At 40.4% G+C, this 17304-nt stretch overlaps 1 pseudogene; it reads right to left on the minus strand.

The window, feature by feature from the left end:
• Nucleotides 1–14257: 14257 nt before the first annotated feature.
• On the minus strand, nt 14258–14921 carry LOC132030061 (large ribosomal subunit protein eL27-like; annotated as a pseudogene).
• Between the last annotated feature and the right edge of the window lie 2383 nt (nt 14922–17304).

Consider the following 17304-nt stretch of genomic DNA (forward strand, 5'->3'; position numbering starts at 1 on the left):
GCCTAAATAGGGGTCGGGTGCCCATCTGTCAGTGGGGTGTGACGTATATGGTCTCAAAGTTGATCGTGCACATAAAGTTTAAGTTTCTTCCTTTAGAAACTCCGTTAAAATCTAAGTCTTGACGGTCAAAGTTGATCCTTTTTTTAGCACTTGTTAATTTTGAATCACCTATAATGGTTTAACATCCTTTAAAAAAGGTAAGGTTCTAAAATTTCCGGGGGGTGGAATCTGTGAAGTCTTGGAACTCACTTTTTGAATTTGTGTGTACTGCCAATGTTTACCTAGAATCTGTCATAAAAGGAAAGAAAGAGGTTGTTTTGCTTAACTATAATGTGTGGATCTCTTTTGTGATTACAAGTCTCCTCTCCTTTTGTTAGCTAGTTATCTAGGTCTGTTGTTGTATTCTGTAAGTTTTGTTGGCTTTGAAACCAGAGTTGGGAACTTGATATACATTTGATCTTGGAGTACCCTTTAAAGGCTATTGTGAACTTGAAAATGATCTTAAAATCTGGAATTATTTCTTGTTTGAAATTCTGTGTTGCCTTATTTAATCTAAACCTTTGCTTGTCATGCTTATGTTGAGCTCATCTTCATAATCTGAGGCTGTCGTTCTTCCTACTTGTCACATGAACTTGTAAAATGGTTTCAAGCCTTCTTTTTAAAATTGGTATGTTGAAGAATTGGTATGTTGAAGACTCTCACTTTTTCCTAAAAACTGTTTGCTTGAACCTGGAATGTTGATATAGAAACTCTGCTAGTTCCAAGAATCTTTAAAAGGTATTTTGACTTCCTTGTTCTTGACTCTGTGACTTTAAAGGATTTGGGAAGAGGAACTTATTGTTTTATGGCCACTATTTGTTTGACTTATACTGTGATTTGCTCTTTTGAATCCTGTTAGCTATTTGAAATCTAAGGTTGACTCCCTTGAACTAGCACAGTTGTATGATGAGATTGTTAAGTTAGATACTTATTTGACGTAAGGGTCTAACAGACTTGCAACTTATCTTGTTAGTTTATCTTAAAGAGTCTAGATGGTTGAACATTGTGGGATTGCTGATTTTCTTTTCTTTTTTTTCTGGGAATTTGCTAAGAGGAATGGGGAATAGGAGCTGTGAGAGAGTTTGTTTTCTTGTATTGAAACTGGAATAATGGGGTCTGGGGGTGGCTGACCTGTTGGTTTTTGACTTGTTTGTGACTTGTGGATCATTGCTCTATCCCATATTGGCAGCCTGTTTGTCATGTTCATGTTGGTCTGTCATTAGCAACTTGCATTTGATACTTATATTGCTTATAGTCTGCTTGGTTCGCTTTGATTGGTATGATCACATAATGGCCTAAGTGTGGGGATTTTAAACTAATGCTGAAGCTGTTTCAAAGGATTGAGTGTGACACTTGCTTTTGTGATACATCTCCCTCCTGACATTTGCCTGTGTAGCCTGAGACTGCCTATTATTATTTTTGATCCCTATTTACTTGTTTTGAAACTGAACCATGACTGAAACATTGTTGAAAGACTAAGGTAGTATTATGTTCCTTCTTTAATGCTTTTGGAACTCCTGAATTATTTAGTGCCTTTGTCTGAACTTTTCCCTTTGGCCATAATTAGGCTTAACTATACTTCATGAACCTGCATACTTGTCCTTTGAATATTTGAACCTGCTTAAAGCTAAAACTAGCCTAAAATAACTCAGTACCTTGTTGCTTGATTCTGTAACTTGCTTGAGTGTCAAATATGGCTAAAAATGACCTTTAGAAACTGATTTGAATCCCTCTTGGTAAAAAAAAAAAATGAATTCTTTAGTTAGGCCAATCCTCTAGTGTTACACCTTGGATAATTCCCCCTTAGTGTACAGCGAATGGACTAACGAGGGGCATGATGTATACGAGGTTTGGACAAGTAAGAAATAGTATTTGATGACCCTAATTAAGGTTCCCAAAGACATTCGAGTTAAGGAAAGAAAGTTGTTAAGGAAAGCGAGTTATAAGTTGAGTGTATCGGATAAGAATCCCGAGTATTGAGTTAACAACGTTCTAATGATACCTTGAGAAAGAGTTATAACGTCCCTTGGATTGGTATTGAGGTATTAAACAAGTGTTAAGAAGGTTTCATAAGGATCGAAGATCAAACGAGTCGACGAGAACAAGTCTCGGAAAACTGGGCAAACATACGGCCAGACATACTGGCCGTATAAAATCTATGGACCGTAGATCCAGCCCAGAATGACATGTTCCACTGGACCAAAAATACGGCCCAAACATACGGTCAGTAGAAATTATACGGACCGTATGTTGGTCTGTATATTCGAGTCGGGACTGAATGTGAAATTATATAAGGGACCTCTTTCTCATTTCATTTCATTTCACTCCCACTCCTCCACACTTCAAGACTTCTCTAGAATATTCCATACACTTCAACCACAAGAAAACAAAGGAAATCCGAGATCAACAACAAGGATTGGAGAGAATCAAGTGTATGAAACACATTAAAAGCCATTCAAATCAAGAAATCCCAAGAGAGATGAGATAGGGTTTTGGTGCAAAGGGTGTATTACCATTCAAGGCTTATTCCTCCACCATCTAAGGTAAGTTTCATGATCTTTCTATGTTATTTGAAGTATTAAGAAGTTGAAACACATGGATTGTAGAAGAGTATAGAAAATGGGTCATAAATGTGTGAATAGTGTTATTATTGAGTAGTAGTTCGATTGAATCATGAAAGTGGTTGTGTTGAGATTGTAAATACGTTATAAACGACATTTAGAACATGAAATGAGTATTTTATGAGAAAGAACGCGATAATGGACTTTGGTCATTGTTATGGAGAATTGTAGTGAAATTATGAATTGTGGGCAATGTAATTAGATGATGCTTATTGTTTATGATATCGTGATTGTCGTTATGAATGATTGGGAGTTGATATGGAATATGGAGGAAAGTAATATAAACAAAGGAAATGCTACCCAATTTTCTCTAGCTTTAGTAAGTACGTTTTCATGATTGATTAGCTAATGACGACACAAATTCCCTTGAAGGTATAAATGAGTGCATTAAAGGAGGACGAGCAAGCGATAGAATAGTTAAACAACAAAGGTATGTGAGGCCAATCCTTCTTTCTAAGGCATGAATATTATGGCATGAATTTCCTCCCTCCTTATGAATTTCCTATCTTCAAGAAAGTAAAGACTCCTTGTTCATGAATAGCCATACGAGATAAGAGATACGATAACGATGATGATAAGCTAAAGTCTAAAGACTCTAGAGCCATGATATGATGTTCCTATAAAGTTAATGATGCTATTTATAATCTATCGATATTGATTATTGTATACACTCACCTTATGCTTGTTCCTTCAAGGTGAGGCAGAATGCTTATGAATATTCCATAACTCAATCGGGGGTCCACGACCTTGTCACCCCGATAGAGTATGATTATCTATGAGTCTCTATGTATGCATTATGATGAGCTATGATAAGTATTTTATTATAAGCATACTATAATGAGCATATGATGATATTACACCGTGCCTGTATGGCCGGGCAGTCACCGCCAAGGCGGGCAGCTGTACATCATGGCCAGATGGCATGGGCAGACACCACTAGTGGGCGGCATGAGAGGATACCCCGGACGCGGGCTAATGTTATTGATTATCACACCGTACCTATATGGTCGGGCAGCTTATACGTTTATGCATACATGACATGATGATTATGAAAGTAAGCCAGCATGCATTATTTCTTTTATGATACTATACAGCCAGTCACAGATTGTTCCTCATTTGACGCTTCCTTATTTCATTGATGTCTTAATATTGTTTATGCCTTACATACTCAGTACAATATTCGTACTGACGTCCGTTTTCTTTGGACGTTGTGTTCATGCCCACAGGTAGACAGGGAGTCGGTGCGGATACATAGGAGCCCCCAGCTGATTTACAGGAGCCCTCCTTTATTCTGGAGGTGCTATTGATTATTTTTTTGGTACATATGTGTATATCCATATTATAGGCACGACGGGGTCCTGTCTCGTCCGTATGTCTAGTACTCCAGTAGAGGCTCGTAGATGCGCAGTGTGGGTAGTATGGTCCCATAGATTTCATGTATATATATATTATTTTGATAGCTGAAGGGCTTATGTTTATAAAAGTAATTATGTTTCAATGTTAATAGATTTTTATGATGATGAGCATATGTTATGAATGAGAGTAGGTGAGTAATAGTATGAGCGGTGTTCGGTGGTTAGCCCCGGATACCCGTCATGGCCCTAGTCGGGTCGTGACAGTATGGTATCAGAGCGATTCCGCTCTAGGAAGTGTTCACGAGCCGTGTCTAGTACAGCCTTGTTTATGGTGTGTTACACGCCACGCTAATAAACAAGAGGCCATGGTGGCATTTAGGAAAAATGACCATCTTTCTTCTTATGAGTTCGTGCGATAGAGCCGTGGGTAAGATTTAATCCTCCCTAATAAGTGTGTTGTGATTTCAAAAATGCCGCCAAAGGGAAATGCTAAAGCCGTCCAGAAGGGCAAGACTACGCAAAGAGGCGGGCAGGAAGGGAGCCACCTATGAATGTAGATGAGGATGAATCACATAATGAGGCTCCATCTAATGCCTCCACTACTCCGCCTATTACGGAAGAGCAAGAAGGGGCTTCGGCCCGGCTCACTATGCCCAATTCCTCCACCGGCTACTTCGGGTCAACAAGTGACCGAGGCCATTCATTTATTGACGCAGTTGGTTGCCGCTCAGGCACAGCGGCAGAATGTGGGCCCAAGTGATCGTTCAGCTAGTACTAGAGCCCATGACTTTATGAGCTTGAATCCTCCGGAATTCTTTGGGTCAATACTAGATGAAGACCCGCAGGGCTTTATTGATGAAATGTTGAGAACATTGCGGATTATTCATACTTCCGAGACTAAATCTGTGGAGTTGGCATCATATAGAATCCGGGATGTGGCGGTTTTATGGTATAATAATTGGATAGCATCGAGGCAAGAGAATGCGCCTCCTCCTGTTTGGAAAGAATTTGTGGATGCTTTCATTCGCCATTATTTGCCACCCGAGGTCCGCCGAGCTAGAGCGGATAAATTCTTAAATTTGAAGCAAGGGAACATGAGCGCTCGGGAGTATAGCCTTCAATTTAATTCTTTGGCTAGATATGCTCCTACTATGGTGGCCGACATGGGCGATACTGTGCATATATTTGTGAGTGGTTTAGGGCCACATTTATTTAAGGATTGCTTAACGGCTTCATTGCAAGATGGGATGGATATTTTTCGCATTCAAGCCCAAATCTTGAAGGACAACAACCTCCACAAAGCGGTGATCGTGATGTTGATAGAGGGAAAATCAAACGGGCCAGATCTATAGGCACAGGCAGTGATTATAGAGGGGGATCAAGGCAGTCATATTCTAGGAACTCAGTCCAGTCAGTAACGAGTGCACCTCCCCGGTTTATAGGCAGAAGATTTGAGTTCAGGATAGGGCCAGAGTTCGAGGGCCCCAGGTTCTCAGTTTAGGGGAGATTATAGTCAGAGGAGACCTCTAGTACCGCAATGCAGCCAATGCGGTAGATTATATTCTGGACAGTGCCGCCACGGTTCAGATGCTTGTTACGCTTGTGGTCAGGCAGGGCATATGATGAGAGATTGCCCATCGATGAGCAGCAGAGTTGGGGTCTAGCCCACAGGATCAGCGGTTGGTTCTTCATCAGTGCGTCCGATAGGCGTACTCTCGCATTCCGGGAAAGCCGAGGTAGAGGCCGAGGGGGAGCATCTACTTATGGGGTGCTACACGGCCCCGCTTATATGCTTTATGGGACGACGGTGATCTCGAGATCTCCCCGGATGTGGTTACGGGTACATTGTCGTGTTTTCTCATGACGTGTATGCATTGATAGATCCGGGTTCCACATTATCATATATCACTCCATATGTTGCTAATCGTATTGGGGTGAAATTCGAGCCAATTAAACCTTTCGAGGTGTCTACTCCGGTTGGTGATCCCGTAATAGCTAAACAAGTGTATAAAGATTGTATAATTGTGATATCTGATCGCCGAACCAAACCTGATTTAGTTGAGCTAGAAATTCTAGACTTTGATGTTATAATGGGTATGGATTGGTTGGCCTCATGCTATGCTAATGTCGATTGCCGATTGAAATTAGTCCGATTTCAATTTCCGGGAGAGCCCGTGCTTGAATGGAAAGGTAATACAGCAGCTCCAAGAGGTAAGTTTATTTCCTACCTTAAGGCAAGAAAGATGATAGCCAAGGGGTATATTTATCATTTAGTTCGAGTTCGTGACACCGAGGCAACACCACTAACATTTCAATCCGTTTCGGTAGTAAATGAGTTTCCGGATGTATTTCTAGATAAACTTCCAGGCCTTCCTCTAGAAAGAGAAATTGATTTCGCTATTGATGTGTTTCCGGACACTAAGCCTATTTCTATTCCTCCTTATCGAATGGCTCGGCGTGAAATTGAAAGAGTTAAAGGCGCAGTTGAAAGATTTGCTAGAAAAGGGGTTTATTCGACCTAGTTCATCCCCGTGGGGAGCACCAATCCTATTTGTGAGAAAGAAAGATGGTTCTCTACGAATGTGTATTGATTACAGACAGTTGAATAAGGTAACGATAAAGAATAGATATCCTCTTCCGAGGATTGATGACTTATTTGATCAGTTATAGGGTGCCAAGTGTTTTTCTAAAATAGATTGGAGATCGGGTTATCATCAAGTGAGAGTTAGAGAAGAAGATATTCCCAAAACAGCCTTCAGGACGAGATATGGCCATTATGAGTTCCGAGTGATGTCGTTTGGGCTAACTAATGCTCCGGCAGTGTTCATGAATCTAATGAATAATGTATTTAGGCCTCTCTTGGATTTGTTCGTGATAGTATTCATTGATGATATTCTGGTGTACTCTCGCACAGAATCAGAACATGCAGATCATTTACGTATTGTTCTTGGAATTCTTTGAACTCGGGAGTTGTATGCAAAATATTCAAAGTGTGAGTTTTGGCTAAATTCTGTGACATTCTTGGGTCATGTTATTTCAGATGATGGCATTAGAGTTGACACCCAGAAAAATCGAGGTTGTGAAGACTTGGCCAAGGCCTACGACGCCTACCGAAGTTCGTAGTTTTTTGGGATTGGCAGGTTATTATTGAAGATTCGTAGAAGGCTTTTCATCTATTTCAGCCCCATTGATGAAGCTAACCCAGAAGTCAGCTAAATTTAAGTGGAATGACGCTTGTGAGCGTAGCTTCCAAGAGTTGAAAGACAGATTAACCTCAGCTCCAGTTCTAACACTTCCAGAAGGGCCAGATGGGTATGTGGTATATTGCGATGCTTCCGGTGTTGGGCTAGGATGTGTGTTAATGCAGCACGGTAAAGTCATCGCGTATGCTTCGAGGCAGCTGCGGAAACATGAAAAGAACTACCCAACTCATGATCTTGAATTGGCCGCAGTTATTCATGCATTAAAAATGTGGAGACATTACTTGTATGGTGTGCATGTTGATATCTATACAGATCACAAGAGCCTTCAATATATTTTCACACAGAAGGAATTGAATCTGCGGCAAAGGCGGTGGTTAGAATTATTGAAAGATTATGACGCAAGTATTTTATACCACCCCGGAAAAGCAAATGTAGCAAATGCGCTTAGCCGCCGATCAATGGGTAGCTTATATGCAATGTTCCCTCGGGGAAGAAAGGATGACCATGAACTCTACCAATTAGCTAATCTTGGAGTACGTTTAATTGATTTAGTGATTCGGGAGTTCGTGTTAATAATCCTACGGTTTCGTCCTTGGACACAGAAATAAATGAGCGCCAATACGAGGATCCCAAATTAAAGTATTATAAAGGTGTGTAGTTCCCAAAAGAAAAGTCACCATTTGAAGTCTCAGTAGATGGGGTTCTCAGGTACCAGAATAGGTTATGTGTGCCGGATATTGTGGGACTTCGTCGTCAGATTCTGGAAGAAGCTCATTATTCTCGGTATTCTATCCATCCAAGAAGGACGAAGATGTATCATGATCTCAAAAGGATGTATTGGTGGGATGGCATGAAAAGAGACATAGCAGAATTTATAGCACAATGCCCAAATTGCCAGCAAGTGAAGGTAGAACATCAAAAGCTAGGGGGATTATTGCAAGCAATGGAAATTCCTATGTGGAAATGGGAAGTGATCAATATGGATTTTATTGTAGGATTGCCCCGTTCCCGAGGCAAGTATGATTCTATATGGGTGATCGTGGATAGATTGATGAAGGTAGCTCATTTTCTTCCAGTTAGAACCACCTACTTAGTAGAAGATTATGCGAGGCTGTATATCAAATAGATTGTGAGACTTCATAGCATTCCGATATCCATCATTACAGATAGAGGGGCACAGTTTACAGCTAAGTTCTGGAAATCCTTCCAAGAAGGTCTAGGTACTCAAGTAAGGCTCAGCACGGCGTTTCATCCGCAGACGGATGGGAAAGCTGAACGTACTATTCAGACCTTGGAGGATATACTACGAGCATGTGTAGTAGATTTTGGTGGTAGTTGGGATAACCACTTACCCCTAATCGAATTTGCTTACAATAATAGCTACCATTCGAGTCTCCAAATGGCTCCGTATGAAGCTTTGTATGGGAGGAAGTGTAGATCTCCAATTGGATGGTTTGAAATCGGAGAAGTACAATTAATAGGCCCTAAGTTAATTCAGCAAGCGGTAGAAAAAGTCAAGATGATCCGAGATCGATTATTGACAGCCCAAAGTCGCCAAAAATCTTATGCGGATAGCTATGGCGAGATTTAGAATTCCAAGTCGATGATTGGGTATTCTTAAAAGTATCACCAATGAAAGGGGTGATGAGATTTGGTAAGAAAGGGAAAGTTGAGTCCTCGATATATTGGACCCTACAAAATCATCCGCAAGGTGGGTCAAGTGGCGTATAAATTGGACTTGCCTTCGGAGCTTGAATTAGTTCATCCAGTATTCCATGTCTCAATTCTCCGCAAATGTGTGGGAGATCCCAAAAATATTGTGCCAATAGATGATGTTCATATCACAGATAAGCTAGCCTATGAAGAAGTGCCTATCGCCATACTAGACAGGCAAGTACGGAAACTTCGGAATAAGGAAGTAGCTTCAGTTAAGGTCCTATGGCGGAATAACAACCGAGAGGAGATGACTTGGGAAGTGGAAAAGAAGATGAAATCCATGTATCCACATTTACTTGGGAAACGGAAGAAGATGAAATCTATGATCCACATTTATTCCATCGAGAGATTATAAATGATAACTTATACTTTTCTTTTATGGATATGGGTCGTGTGTGGCCAATTTATATTGCTATTGTGTTGCGGCCCTGTGAAGCAATGATATTATGGGTTGTTGTGACAGTATAGTAGTGCCATATTATAGGGGAAACTCTGGCGAAATTTTTATGGAATTCCCGATGACTTAACATTCGAGGACGAATGTTCCAAAAGGGGGGAAGAATGTTACACCTTGGAAAATTCCCCCTTAGTGTACAGCAAATAGACTAACGAGGGGGTTGACGTATACGAGGTTTGGACAAGTAAGAAATAGTATTTGATGGCCCGAATTAAGATTTCCAAAGACATTCGAGTTAAGGAAAGAAAGTTGTTAAGGAAAGCGATCTATAAGTAGAGTGTATCGGATAAGAATTCCGGGTATTGAGTCAACGACGCTCTAATGATACTTTAAGGAAGAGTTATGACATCCCTTAGAATGGTATTGAGGTGTTAGACAAGTGTTAAGAAGGTTCCATAAGGATCGGAGATCAAACGAGTCGACGAGAACAAGTCTCGGAAAACTGGGCAAACTTACGGCCAGACATACTGGCCGTATAAAATGTATGGACCGTATGTCCAACCGTAGATCCAGCCCGAATGACATGTTCCTTTGGACCAAATATACGGTCCAAACATACGGTCGGTAGAAATTATACGGACCCGTATGTTGGTCCGTATATTCCAGTCGGGACTGAATGTGAAATTATATAAGGGACCTCTCCTCATTTCATTTTCATTTCCTCTTTCACCTCCACAATTCAAAACCTCTGTAGAACATTTCATACACTTCAACCACAAGAAAACAAAGGAAATCCAAGATCAACAACAAGAATTAGAGAGAATCAAGTGTATGAAACCCATTAAAAGCTATCCAAATCAAGAAATCCCAAGAGAGATGAAATAGGGTTTTGGTGAAAAAGGGAGTATTACCATTCAAGGCTTATTCCTCCACCGTCTAAGGTACGTTTCATGATCTTTCTATGTTATTTGAAGTATTAAGAAGTTGAAACACATGGATTGTAGAAGAGTATAGAAAATGGGTCATAAATGTGTGAATAGTGTTATTATTGAGTAATAGTTGGATTGAATCATGAAAGTGGTTGTGTTGAGATTATAAATACGTTATAAATGACATTTAGAACATGGAATAAGTATGGGATATTAAAGAACGTGATAATGGACTTTGGTCATGTTTATGGAGAATTGGAGTGAAATTGTGAAATGTGGACGATGTAAATGAATGACGATTGTTGTTATGATATTGTGATTGTTGTTATAAATGATTGGGAGTTGATATGGAATATGGAGGAAAGTGGTATAAATAAAGGAAATGCTGCCCAATTTTCCTAGCTTTAGTAAGTACGTTTTCATGATTGTATATCTAATGTTGGTACGAATTCCCTTGAAGGTATAAACGAGCGCATTAAAGGAGGACGAGCAAGCGATAGAATAGTTAAACGACAAAGGTATGTGAGGCTAATCCTTCTTTCTAAGGCATGAATCTTATGGCATGAATTTCCTCCCTCCTTATGAATTTCCTATCTTCAAGAAAGTAAGGACTCCTTGTTCATGAATAGCCATACGAGATAAGAGATACGATATGAGTACGATAATGATGATGATAAGCTAAAGTCTAAAGACTCTAGAGCCATGATATGATGTTCCTATAAAGTTAATGATGTTATTTATAATCTATCGATGTTGATTATTGTATACACTCACCTTATGCTTGTTCCTTCAAGGTGAGGCAGAATGCTTATGAATGTTCCATAACTCAATCGGGGGTCCACGACCTTATGTCACCCCGATAGAGTATGATTATCTATGAGTCTCTATGCATGCATTATGATGAGCTATGATAAGTATTTTATTATAAGCATACTATAATGAGCATATGATGATATTACACCGTGCCTGTATGGCCGGGCAGTCACCGCCAAGGCGGGCAGCTATACACCATGGCCAGATAGCATGGGTAGACACCACTAGTGGGCGGCATGAGATGATACCCCGGACGCGGGGGCTAATGTAATGTTATTGATTATCACACCGTACCCATATGATCGGGAAGCTTATACGTTTATACATACATGACATGATGATTATGAAAGTAAGCCAACATGCGTTATTTCTTTTATGATACGGTACGACCGACCCACGATTGTTCCTCATTTGACGCTTTCTTATTTCATTGATGTTTTAATATTGTTTATGCCTTACATACTTAGTACAATATTCGTGCGACGTCCGTTTTCTTTGGAGGCTGTGTTCATGCCCATAGGTAGACAGGGAGACGGTGCGGATACATAGGAGCCCCCAGCAGATTTACAGGAGCCCTCCTTTATTCCGGAGGTGCTATTGATTATTCTTTTGGTACATATATGTATATCCATATTATGGGCACGACGGGGTCCTGTCCCGTCCGTATGTCTAGTACTCCAGTAGAGGCTAGTAGATGCGCGGTGTGGGTAGTATGGTCCCATAGATAACATGTATATCATGTATATGTATATATATATATATATATATATATATATATATATATATATATATATATATTATTTTGATAGCCGAAGGGCTTATGTTTATAAAAGTAAATATGTTTCAATGTTAATAGATTCTTATGATGATGAGCATATGTTATGAATGAGAGTAGGTGAGTAATAGTATGAGCGGTGCTCGGTGGTTAGCCCCGGATACCCGTCATGGCCCTAGTCGGGTCGTGACATCTAGCTTGCTTGTTGTTGCTCATTGATTCTGTTGAAAGCCAAGTAGGACCTAGTGTTGTGTCTTGTTGACCGTTGTACCTCATCTTTGCGCTAACTAATCTGATTGTTCTGCACTTCCTATTTGCTTATTGTTGCTACTTGCTCCTATGCCATTTTGACACTCATATGACCATATAGTTTAAGTCATGTTGCTTAGACCCATTGGGATATCTGTATTATTAAGCCACTGTTTTTCTTCCTTCTTTGAATTATTTGAGTCAAGTCTTCTTTAACTTGTTCTTAGGGATGGTTTTAGAGTTTTTAGTTTGAGTTAGAGGATTCTTTGGAGTCCTTATGAGATTGACTAGACCACTTAGCAGCATTAATGTAATTCTGGAAACTTGTTTGACTTTAAAACCAATTAAAAATTCTAGGATCAAGCTTAAAATTGAAGTGTTTGGAGGCTTTGGTGTAGTTATAGCTCTGGGAATAAAAGTTGGTTAGAAAAATGAAGTATATATCAAGTATATGGAGGGTATGCAACACTGTTTTGCTCTCCTAAATGTGTATATTTGAGGTATATCTTGTGTATAAACTGTGTCTTACACTTAATTGGAAATCTGGGAAAGTTGTAATTTCGGCCTCTGATTCTGGGCTGCATCTCCTTTGGTCCGTTAGACCTCTTTATGTGTTTTGCACTCAGTTCTGGCCTCTGCTTTAGGCTTCTTTTTTACGATATTTCTTATAGCTTTGGTTGTTAATGTGGGCTTGGCCCAAGTCAATGTAATTAATTTTTTGGCTCTGTAATTATTTTAGTTCTTAGCTATGTTGATTAGTATTGTGCATACCCATTTTATTTTATCCACCCAAACCCGTTGGTGGGCCCCAACGAGGCCCACCGACATATCTAGATCGAGTCAACCCAATCCGGAGAAAAATGGAGCATACGTATGGACTTAGGGACAAACGTGCATAATACCTTCGTTTGGGCTTGGTCGGCCCAAAACCCTTACTCTTTACTTTATGCAATTTAGATTCATATTTGCGCCTTTAAATTCAAGATATTGGAACCCTTATATGATTGTCACATAATTTAGAGTTGCCAAAACTGATTTTTTTTTACTAAATTCGAACTTGTGTAAAAATTGGATAAAAATGGACTGAAACTGTTTTGGACTTAAAACGCTGTATTTGGGAAAATTCTTTGTGGACTAAATTGACATTATTGAAATTTTGGACTGCCTGGGACCGTTCTGGACTGTTTGAAACTTATGAGCCGATTATGGATGCATTGAAACTTGTGTAAATATGTATAAAACTCGTGCAAACATGGGTTAAAATTTGGCTAAGTATAGAATATAATTGGTAGACTAAAAATAAAAAAACCTAGTATAATCAATTACGGTATATATACGACAGTATAATAGTATGTCTAAAATTATTTTCATAAAGCTATTTTAATAAATTTAAAATGCTTCTTTTTTCAAAATCTTTTTGGGTGGACTTACGTGGAGTCCTACCTAGGCAAAGAGCCTTCGGGTATTAGCTTAGGTGTTTAAGTCCGACACCCACGCTCAATTTTGAGCAGAATTATACTTCGATGATTTCTTAAAAAGTGTATTTCTTACATGTAAATGACACTCTTTTATTGCAGAAATCTAGACTTAAGCGATTTTTGTCAAAAATAATTTATAATCATAAGGTAAACTATTAGAACCCGTAGGTAAACCATGATGGAGCGGATCTTCAATACTGGGGTGCGTAACACCTTCCCCGGGGGATCACCAGAACCCTTACCTAGACTTTGGTAGATTAGGTTTCTTTTAGGATAGTCGTAAAATAGTTATTTTAAAATGAACCCTTTTCGAACTGGTTTTCCTAATTTCCTAAAAATTAGGTGGCGACTCTAAAATATATCCTTTAGAGCACCATTAAGTGGTTGGCGGGTTTTTTCGACTTTCCCGGTACGATTCACAACCGTACTTCCCCGGGACACCTCCCTCCTTTTATGACGTATGTGCGAGCCGGTTAAACTTAGAATTCCAACGCCCGCTACAAGCGTTCCATAACAAATTCACTCCATTCCTATGCTATGTATTTCAAATCTTAATGCCTTAATTACTTGATTGATCCTTACCATATTATGATGTTTATCATCATTAAGTTATTTCCTTGGATTCGATATGAGATCCATAATTCCTTCAGAGGTTACGAACTTATGTCACTCCGAAAGGCTGTTGTTACTTTTTTTTTTTTTTAAAACAAACCAGCATTAAACTGTAGATAACTGAAAGATGATTTAGAAATTATCCATCAACAAAATAGTGCAACAACAAAAAACAGCCTAATAGTATCTTAAAAATAAAAGCATTCTCCATTAATATTACCATTTCATCAAAATCGAGATTCAATCTTAAGCACCGAGAACTTCATCGCCTTAGAACCTAAGCAGTGAAGAACCAACGATTTTCCGGTCTTGAACCTCTCTCGAAGCCTAGCCTTAGTTTCCTTACGGCGGTAACCTTTCTTATCACGTGCTTCAAGTACATCCACATTCACCACGTCTTTCGGATCCACATCAAGTGTGTAACGTGTTGGCATGATGTGTGTGTAATTCACCGACTTGATAAACGCCTTCCTGTCGACTTCTTCGCTTACTTTTTTGCTGAATCCTTACGGATGACCTTCTTTGGGTACTTGGAAATACCTGTAACCAAACAGTGACCGTATGGCCTGTCACGTGTTCCTTCATCAAAGGCACGGATAATGTCGGCTTTACGACCGGCATATTTTCCTTGAAGAAGGATCACTGCTTTGTTTGGCTTCAAAAACTTCACCATTTTTCCTCGCCGCCAAGGACTCCACCTCTCTCGCTCTCTTTTTTCTCTCTGTAAGAGCGGATGAAATGAGGTCGTTGTTACTTCATTGGCTTATAATGCATTGTATATATATATATATATATATATATATATATATATATATATGTATGCACTGTTTTACCACACCGAGCCGCGCTATAGTCGGCCGGGTGCATTTTATTGTGCAACCACTGATCAGTTGGTATTACATACTGAGTCTCGAAAGGGCCGGGTACGTTACACATTGAGTCCCGAAAGGGCCGGGTATGTTACACACAGAGTCCTGAAAGGGTCGGGTATGTTACACACCAAGTCCCGAAAGGGCCGGGTACGTTACACACCGAGTCCCGAAAGGGTCGGGTACGATATATACCAAGTATTGAAAGGGCCGGGTATGTTATGATGATGATATAATTTATATATATGTATATGCTTGCATATGATTTTAAACTCATGCATTGTATATTGTACGTTCTTAGATGGCAGGTTACTTCTATTCTCTTTATACCTCCGTCTTACTTATGTTATTGATTCTAGCCTTACATACTCAGTACTTTTATCCGTCGACGTCCCATTGCACGGGACACCAATTTGCATTTTGTGCTTCGGGCTCGACAAGGTTATTGAGGAGCGATCGCGATGGGATTTTTCGGCTTCGGTGTTAGCAAGTGCCACTTCTCACGGACTTCTTTGTCTTTTGGTATTTTTCTGCTAATGTAATATATGTTCACATGTACACTCTTAGAGGCTCATAGACATAGTGGGGTATGTAAGTATTGTATATGGTCATGTTGGCATTGTTTTGGTCTGTGATACTTTACTGTTAGCCTTGCCGGCTTTATGATACTCGTGATGTCGTAGCGACCTTACTGGTTCGCATATGTATGGAGATGTTTGGTTATCGAATATTTCTACGTTGGGCCTTTTTTGCATGCAGGTGTTCTTTGAATTACGGTATATGATGTTCGAAGTAACTGTTAAGTTAGGTGGTCTCCGGCCCATGGGGCGGAGTGCATCATACTCCTCGTCGGGGTGTGACAAATTGGTATCAGATCCAGGTTCAGTCCTAGGATGTCTATAAGCCGAGTTCAGTAGAGTCCTGGTTATCGGTATGTCATGCACCATATCTATAGCCAGGAGGCTACAGAGCATTTAGGATGATACTCTTCTTCATGATCTAGATTGTGCGATAGAGCCAAGTAAGGATGATATTATCTAATCTTTTCCTGTTTAAATTTCAGCGATGCCTCAGAGAAAGAAGAAGGCCAGCAACGTACGGGGCGCTGCGGGGGAAAGCTCGAGCCGAGTATTCCTAGCCGAGTTAGGGCACGGTGAGGCCTAAAGCGCTACCCCCTCGCATGCTGCCTCTACTTCATTAGTTGCTGAAGAGCATGATACCGCTCCATACCCTCTAGCTACTCAGCCTCCATCTCCTCTCCCTGCTAATCTAGATCAGGACTTGCGAGATGCAGTCCAGTTATTGACCAGATTGGTGGCTTCTCAGACTCAGCGGTAGGCTAGCCTTCCGAACAGGGCTGTTAGTTCCCGTGTGCGTGACTTTCTTACTTTGGACCCTCCGATTTTCACGGGGACAAACTCGAAGGATGATCCTCAGAACTTTTTAGATCGAATAGCTCGCGCTTTGAGGGTAATGCATGCTTCTGACACAGAATCAATGGAGCTAGCTTCGATGTGGCCTTAAAGATGGTATGAGTCTTGGCAGTAGTTGAGAGGGCAGAATGTACCTCCCGCAGTATGGTCCGAATTCACCAGGGCCTTTCTAGATCATTATCTGCCTACTGAGGTTTGCCGGGTTAGGGCTGATGAGTTTTTATTACTTCGCCAGGACAATATGAGCATCCGGGAGTATAGTTTGAAGTTCAACTCCTTGGCTAGATATGCTCCGACAATAGTGGCTGACAAGGAAGATAGGGTACACCGTTTTGTGACTGGACTTAGGCCTCAATTGATTAAAGATTGTATGACGGCTTCATTACAGGGTGGCATAGATATTGCTTACATCCAGGCGTATGCTCAAAATTTGGAGGACCTTGAACTTCAACAACGGACCGAGCAAGACCCGAATAGAGGCCGTTATAAGCGGGCCAGATCCGCAGGTTATTCAGGTGCTTATCAGGAAGGTGATAGGCCCTATTCTTATAGAATCTTAGCTCCTTCAGCATAGTGACCCCTCTCATTTTCCAAGGCAGCGTTATGATCGATCCACTTTTTCTGGACTGAGTCAGAGTTCGAGAGCGCCAATTCCTTCTTATAGGGGAGAATCGAGCCAGGCAAGGCCCTCATTGCCCCGTTGTGATCAGTGAGGTAAGGGCCATTTTGGCTAGTGCCGCCAAGGTATGGGGGTGTGTTATTCTTGCCAGTAAGAACTACCTATGCGACTGAAGGCTATGCTAAGCTGTATCTTA

Source organism: Lycium ferocissimum, chromosome 1, assembly GCF_029784015.1.
Source record: "Lycium ferocissimum isolate CSIRO_LF1 chromosome 1, AGI_CSIRO_Lferr_CH_V1, whole genome shotgun sequence".
NCBI classification, from domain to species: domain Eukaryota; kingdom Viridiplantae; phylum Streptophyta; class Magnoliopsida; order Solanales; family Solanaceae; genus Lycium; species Lycium ferocissimum.